General features: G+C 47.1%; 1 long non-coding RNA gene across 1 annotated transcript; it reads right to left on the minus strand.

The window, feature by feature from the left end:
* Window positions 1-775: 775 nt before the first annotated feature.
* LOC138452568 (uncharacterized) lies at window positions 776-1246 on the minus strand. Its single transcript, XR_011260225.1, has 3 exons — window positions 1186-1246; window positions 960-1077; window positions 776-865 (listed from the first exon to the last, which is right to left on the minus strand). It is a non-coding gene; the product is annotated as an uncharacterized lncRNA (long non-coding RNA).
* Window positions 1247-7604: the final 6358 nt, after the last annotated feature.

A 7604-nucleotide genomic window follows, 5' to 3' on the forward strand; every position in this document is an offset into this window, starting at 1 on the left:
TAGCATGAGGCATCAATGAAGCCCACAACCTCCTACCATCAGCAGTGGCATAAGGGGTTCTGGCTACTACATTGGATGAGGCATTAATGAAGTCAACAAACTCTTATCATCAGCAGTGCCCTAAATATGGCTACTGCTTAAAATAATAGAACAAAGTAAGTTCCCTATTTGGGAACTCCCGTCCCCTGCACACTATCTATGGCTAGAAAAGCCCAATGGTTTTAGAGTAGTAGAGATAGGTATTTCAGTTGAAATTAGGACAAAGCCACTGCTTTCTATGAATCTATATTACGTATAAGTCCATAAATACAAAATTCACAAAGATTTCTTAAATTTTTCTCAAGAATGATTTATTCCAAACAAACGTGCCCAACGCATTTCGAGATCAATTCTCATCATCAGGGGCTGAAAGTTTCATTCAATTTTCATAAATCTACAAATTCAAAAAGACATATATGCAAATCAGTAAATAGAAGTAATTTAAAAAAAAAACTAAAGGTTTTTTTTTATACAAATATCAATTTCAATCATCATTTGACCAAATAATGGTTTGTAATGGTACACTCTGATGAATCTGGTTAGTTTCTCTATGATTTAATATGTTAACCTTCAAGATTAATACATTCGTCTAATCCTGGGTGATGGTTTTTTGATATATATATACAATCATTTGTATACTGTGGGTCTGGCATAGGAGTTTGGAAAAATGTCCACCGACCTAGCACTAATGTTAAATAAATATATAAACATTTAGAAAAAAGAAGCGTACCGTGTGTTCACAAGGTGACTTCCAAAGGTATCAATGAGAAGCGAACCGTGTGTTCAGCATGTGACTTCCAATGGTGTTGATGAATGTCCACCACACCTAGAGATAATATCAATGTTGTTTATGTAACTGATGGTCCACAGAATTGGACAGATGACATAACTCAAAATAAAAAAGAAGATGAAGCACTTACTATAGTGTGATCTGTACCCCGCCAAGTTCAAAATTCCACAGTATGAACGTAGGGAGCAGCTGGTAAAGTGTGGCAAGATCGAGTTGAAAGTAGTCAATTCAAAGGCAAATCCGTGTGCCTATAGCAGACAGAGGAAGTAAGAAAAAAAGGAAAAAAGCTGTAAGAGCTCAGGCTTAAAATAATATCCTACTATGGAGCAAGGAAGACTGGTCATAAGGGTACTTACAAAAGGAGGAGCGGATCCAGAAGAGAGACGTTCAAATCTCGCCGTGCTCGAGCTAAACAACATGGCGGTTTAAATATACGTCATACGTATGACGTCATCACGATGCCAACGTATGTGACGTCACGATTGTCGACAAGCTGACGTAGCCGGCTACGTGTGTTGCGCAATCACGTGATGCCTGTGTGTTCAGTAACTATTATGTCAAAAAGTATCAAAAGATAAGATACTAAAGGTCGTGCGAGAATATTGACGATGGATTCAGTAAACGCGTGATGCGCTGAGCTGCAAAACGAAGGAAAATATGATGACACGTGTAACACGTGCGTGAAGATATTATAATCAATCTCAGTATTTAGAGTAGAGCAAGATGTAAATAAAGTACCACATTCACTGCGAGATAAGTGAATGTGGTACTTTATTTACATTTTACCTAATTATGTGGCAACTGCAGACTATTTCTAATCCCTTTTTCTAATCCCTTTTTCACTTTTTAACATCATTATTTTGTGATGTTACATCTTGCTCTTCTCTAAACACTGAGATTGATAATAATATCTTCACGCACGTATTACACGTGTCATCACATTTTCCTGCGTTTTGCAGTTCAGCGCATCACGCCCGCTGCAGGAGCAGCCCATGCTGTTCCCGAGATGCAGAGAAGATGAGGTAAGCTCCAGGCATATTCTCAGCTGCCTCAGAGCCCTCTCTATCCTCACAGCATTTAAAAGCCTCACTCCATTCTAAATTCGTTTTTACACCTTAGCATCTGAATGCTATTATCAGCAAAGCCTCTCCACCTCTTTTGCCAGCGGCATCTATGCACACATTGCACGTGTGTTTCCCATTCAGTCCGAGAATTGGATATTTAAGCATTTAAAAGGTGGCCGCCGCGCTTTGTTGTTTCCGCGCCTGACCTTGTCTTGATTTCCTGCCTGACCCTCATCCGACCCATCCTGCCTCCGGATTGGTGCAGATTGGCTTCATTGTGTGTCATCAATCACTGGCAGGCGAGAGCCGGCCAACGAGGCAAGGCCTAGAGAGAAGGCCATCCCCCTGACTGAGCTGACCGAGCGCAGCCAGGCGCATTGCCACGGAACGCTGAAAGTCATTCTCTCATCACTGTCATCCCGCCTCGTTAACCCAGGCAAGGTAACTTTACTCCTAGCCCTTGCGAAGGTTCGCAACGCACGCACCCGCTGATTCATTATCCCGAATAGACTTAATGCCCATAACGCTGTGTCTCATGAGTTTGCCGTATGACCTGTTGTTCTGATTTTCTGCCTGACCTTTTATTGCTTGCACACTGTCACCAGCTTGCAGAAATCATCACTACGACTTGTGTGTGTGCCACAGATCCTAGACTAATGCTCAATTTCATCTGTATGACCACCCTCGATCTGCCATCCAGTAGCCAAGCCTAGACCAAACTGAGGTCCATATATGTGCATGGATTATTTGTACTGTATCAGATTAGATTACACTTTGCACCATATCAGATCATTTTACCTCACAGGCATGCTAGCGTACTTCTCTTATAATCTTCTTGGTGTGGACTTGCATAGCCTCTGCTACAGTGCATAAGGCGTCAATATGCCTAAACTTGTCAGATTGCTACCCTTGCACTTCGGGCAAAGGGGAGTCTCTTCAGGGAAATCAGGCAGTTCAGAGAGGTGAACAAAACGATGATGAACAATTCCCCGCTACTCAAGCGCGGCCTCCACTTGTGGAAAGAAGCAGGTGGCGAGTGCGATAAGGGTTGCTGTTTACGACAGCGATGGAAAGCCACAGGCTCCTGCGCAAGGGCGACCGGTTAGGGTATTGACTACTCACCGGTACCCGATGCAGGCAGACCCAGGCTTCTCCGGTTCCGTTTCGGTACTGGCAGGTTCAGATGCGATCAGCAGGATGTCTCGACGCCGTGTAGATTCCGCGACAGCAGGAGTCAGGGTCGAGGGTGTCCTAGATGCAGCGAACACGCACAGGATTGTTACCCCAGCAGGGCAACTCGGCAACCGCGTGTATTCCGGTACCAAAGCACACGTCTCACTTCAGACCTGGGAACGCCAAGTGTACGAATCGTGTGAGAGTGCCGAGGACACGTGATTAGCAGTAAGCCAGATGGCGGTGACAGAGCAAGGTTCCTGTGTAGGCTGGTTAGTCCATTGGATGGCCCAGGGACGCATCCGAAGCCTTACGTACAGGATTTGGCGAAGATGCCGAGAATAGTTGTTCCCACTATTCTAAAGGGTCGAAGCGCCTTTGCAGACCTTCTCATTCAATCAGAGGCCGAGTGGTCTCGCAGGACGACAGCAGTGCAGGGTGCCAAACCTTCAGCGGGTCACCAGCGATTCCTCGACTCAGCTTCTTAACTGCAGGATACTTGGCTCCTTATCCTTTGTTCGTGAGAACTCAGGAGATCGACATGGTAGTGGGGTTTTCAGCCTCCTCTTATCCAGAGTTCCCTTCGCGCCAAAACGGAGAGGGCCCAATGGGAGATCCACTCACAAACACTCACACCATACGTGGACCTATCACGGACCACGGTGGTCCCAGGCATTCAGGACACTCTAGACTCTCTGGCACCCAGGATGTGTATTGGGAACAGACATCCCAGCCCACATCCTGGAGGCACACACAAGGCAGGCAGAAGCCCGCGAAAGCGTTGTGTTTCGCGGGAAAGTGCATGACCAAATAAGGACTACCCCGGGTCGGCTCGACCTGGGGGAAGGTGAAGGGGCAAGATGGTCAGCGGACAGGACAAAGAAGCTGGTGGCATGGCCATTTTGGAGGCCAGGCCACCCATTTGGGCCAAACGCGGGAAGCGCGGTTAACATGGCAAAAAGGGGTTCAAAACACAAAGAAACGATAGTTGCCACCAGTCCCGTCCGTGACACACTTGCACATTTCATGATAAGTCCAGCGAAAGTTTCTAGGGCCATTGTAATGACTAGAGACCCAAGAGCGCGGTAATGTAAGTTACGGTGCACTCTTGCTTCATGTTGCTCAAAAGCTGCAACATGAGGAAAGGACTAAGGGAAACAAAGTCTCCTGGTACTGACTGTCTTAAGGGCATGTCAGTTTCGCCGTAAGAATGGAGCAAAAGCCCAGAAGAGTGCGGCGGAAGGCTGCACTTCTCTGGCAAAGTCTAGATCCAGGTGTAAAACAACAGCAAAAAGTTTGGGGGTTGCCACATGGAAGGACAATTACCTACAATTATGAAATCTTTCCTAACACTCGCCCCTCCCAGACTAAGGACAGGGGGAACTAATCCACCCCTGGATGAGTTTCTTGTTCAGGTCAGTTAAACATTCTGGACAACCCATCAAACGTGGTCAGTTGCTCCGCAAGCAAAACAAGATCCATTGGGTCTGTTTACATAGGGAGGCTTATTATAACCAGCGTTCTGTTTCGGAGGTTGACCTCCACTACCCTGTGAGTTCTCTTGTGTCTTACCCTTATTTTTCTTTTTGTGGCCTTTTTGAGAAGAAGATCTATCAGTTTCACCACCCTCCTTATCTTTGGACTTTTTCCCTTCCTCCTGCTTACCAGGCTGAGTCTTGTCCTTTTGGGACACTCGAGGTGACACCCACAAATCTGCTGCAATGGCAAGCTTCTTTGGATCTATCTCCTTAGAATCTGCCAAATGCTGCTTAAGCTCAGGGGAAGAAGATGCAAAAATATGTTCCAGCATGACAAGACTTATCATACCTTCAAAGGTAGAAACCTTATAACCTTCGACCCAGCCAGTCAAGTTTTTTAAGGATTCGGATACATAAGATACCCAAGTACCACCCTCTCTTTTCTTATACTGTCGGAATCGTTTTAAATATTGGGCAGGAGTCTTTGCAAACTTTAAAATGAGAGTTTGCTTCAACATTGCAAAATCTGCTCGCTCAGCCTTCAACATTTCCATAATGGCACTGCAGCCAGAATGGGGCAATCTGCTGAGTAACCAGGCAATTTTATCAGCATTGTCAACTTGTTGAACTTCACATGCATACTCAAATGTATTCAGCCAGTCCATAATGTCGTTCCTTTCCTCATACACACTGAGCAGATCTTTTGGAAAGCGTTGATGAGAGGAGGCCCCAGACCCGTGTCCAGGACCCTTGGATCCATTGGCAACTTGAAGCTTGGCCAGTTCCAACTGGTGATCCCTGTCTTTCTGTTTTTCTGCCTGTTCGATTTTTAGTTTGGCCATATTGAAATCAAGCTCCTTCTGCCTAAACAGCAGTTCTTGCTTCTTGAAATCAATTATGGCCTCCCCATCAGCACTGGCAGAGGAAACATTGGACATTTGATCCTCCCTGTCGTCATGGTCGCGGTGGACCAGTGCAGCGGCAGAACTGTCAGTTCTACCAGTGAGAGCAGCCCCACCTCCTTCTGCATTGTCCTCGGAAGCTATAGCACCAAGCTGAGCTTCTTGCCACGCCATGATTCTTTGGATCATTTCCATTTTTGTGCCTTGCGAGGAGACACCTCTTTCAGCACACATCTTTTTCAATGTTTCGGATTTAGAAGCATTTAAAGTTAACAAGGTACTTGTTTCCACACTGTTTCGATAGGACTATGGCCTTTAAAGAGTTATACTACGACAATTCACTACGTGTCCTGTTAGGAATAACTTGAAATGCCTTCGCTCGTGCGCAACACTGGATACCTTCAGTTGTATCCCACCGCTGTACAGCAATTTGTTAAGATGGATTTCTGAACTCTGTCCTGGAGGGGCAGAGGTTCAGAAGGCCAGCCTAGTTTCTTGGAACAGGGTAACCTCTGGACAAGCCAGACTAATCAGGGTAGCGATGGCGGCGGTCAAGAATAGGTCTCAAGAGGGGTGAGGGTGACTGAAAGCCCGCAATGAGCACACAAAGCAAGGACGCTTACAAATTACTCCAGACAGGTATTATATTAAAAATATAGACACATTTATTACAAGGCCTTTGTAACATCGACCATAGTAAAGAATCATGGTAAAACTCCAATAAACCAACACATCACAAGCAATACAATAAATAGACAAGACCAACCGGTCTGAGGAATTAGAAGCACGAAATATGCAGAGCACCTAGATGGGGAGGAAAACAGGCAGTGCAAGTAATCGTTAGACCCAGTTCGACATCAGAGACCACCTAACTAGAACGAAGTCCGAGCCCTACAAAGAGTGGAACCTTGTGCTCAAAAGTACCTGCACACGTAGGTGCCAACGGGCAAAGGGGAGTCTCTTCAGGGAAAACAGGCATTTCAGAGAGGTGAACAAAACGATGATGAACAGTTCCCCGCTGCTCAAGCACGGTCTCCACTTGTGGGCAGAAGCAGGGCGCGAGTGCGGAAAAGGGTTGCTGTTTACGACAGCGATGGAAAGCCACAGGCTCCTGCGGGAGGGCGACCGGTTAGGGTATTGACTAATCACTGGTCCCCGATGCAAGCAGACCCAGGCTTCTCCGGTTCCGTTTCGGTACTGGCAGGTTCAGATGCGATCAGCAGGATGTCTGGACGCCGTGTAGATTCCACGACAGCAGGAGTCAGGCTCGAGGGTGTCCCAGATGCAGCGAACACGCACAGGATTGTTACCCCAGAAGGGCAACTCGGCAACCGCGTGTATTCTTGTCCCAAATCACACGTCTCACTTTAGACCTGGGAACGCCAAGTGTACGAATCGTGTGAGAGTGCCGAGGACACGGGATTAGCAGTAAGTCAGACGGCGGTGACAGAGCAAGGTTCCTGTGTAGGCTGGTCAGTCTATTGGATGGCCCAGGGACGCATCCGAAGTCTTACGTACAGGATTTGGTGAAGATGGCGAGAATAGTTGTTCCCACTATTCTAAAGGGTCGAAGCGCCTTTGCAGAACTTCTCGTTCGATCAGAGGCCGAGTGGTCTCGCAGGACGACAGCAGTGCAGGGTGCCAAACCTTCAGCGGGTCACCAGCGATTCCTCGACTCAGCTTCTTAGTTGCAGGATACTTGGCTCCTTATCCTTTGTTCGTGAGAACTCAGGAGATCGACATGGTAGTGGGGTTTTCAGCCTCCTCTTATCCAGAGTTCCCTTCGCGCCAAAACGGAGAGGGCCCAATGGGAGATCCACTCACAAACACTCACACCATACGTGGGCCTATCACAGACCACAGTGGTCCCAGGCATTCAGGACACTCTAGACCAAGGTTGTCCAACATACGGCCCGCGGGCCACAATGCGGCCCTCCAAGCCATTTCATGTGGCCCGCGAGGCTGTACAGACAACATTGAACAAATAAAGAAATACACCGGGCCGTGGTGGAGGACTGTTACTGCCTCTGGTGCCCCCTAAAGGGGGGGGGCACCAGAGGCAGTAACAGGCCACGGCCCGGTTTATTTATTTGTTCAATGTTTGTCGGGTCCGTGGACCCGATTAATTTATTTATTTCTGCAATGTTGGGCGGACCCA

Source organism: Ambystoma mexicanum, chromosome 4p (assembly GCF_040938575.1).
Source record: "Ambystoma mexicanum isolate Mex_15411 chromosome 4p, UKY_AmexF1_1, whole genome shotgun sequence".
NCBI classification, from domain to species: Eukaryota; Metazoa; Chordata; class Amphibia; order Caudata; family Ambystomatidae; genus Ambystoma; species Ambystoma mexicanum.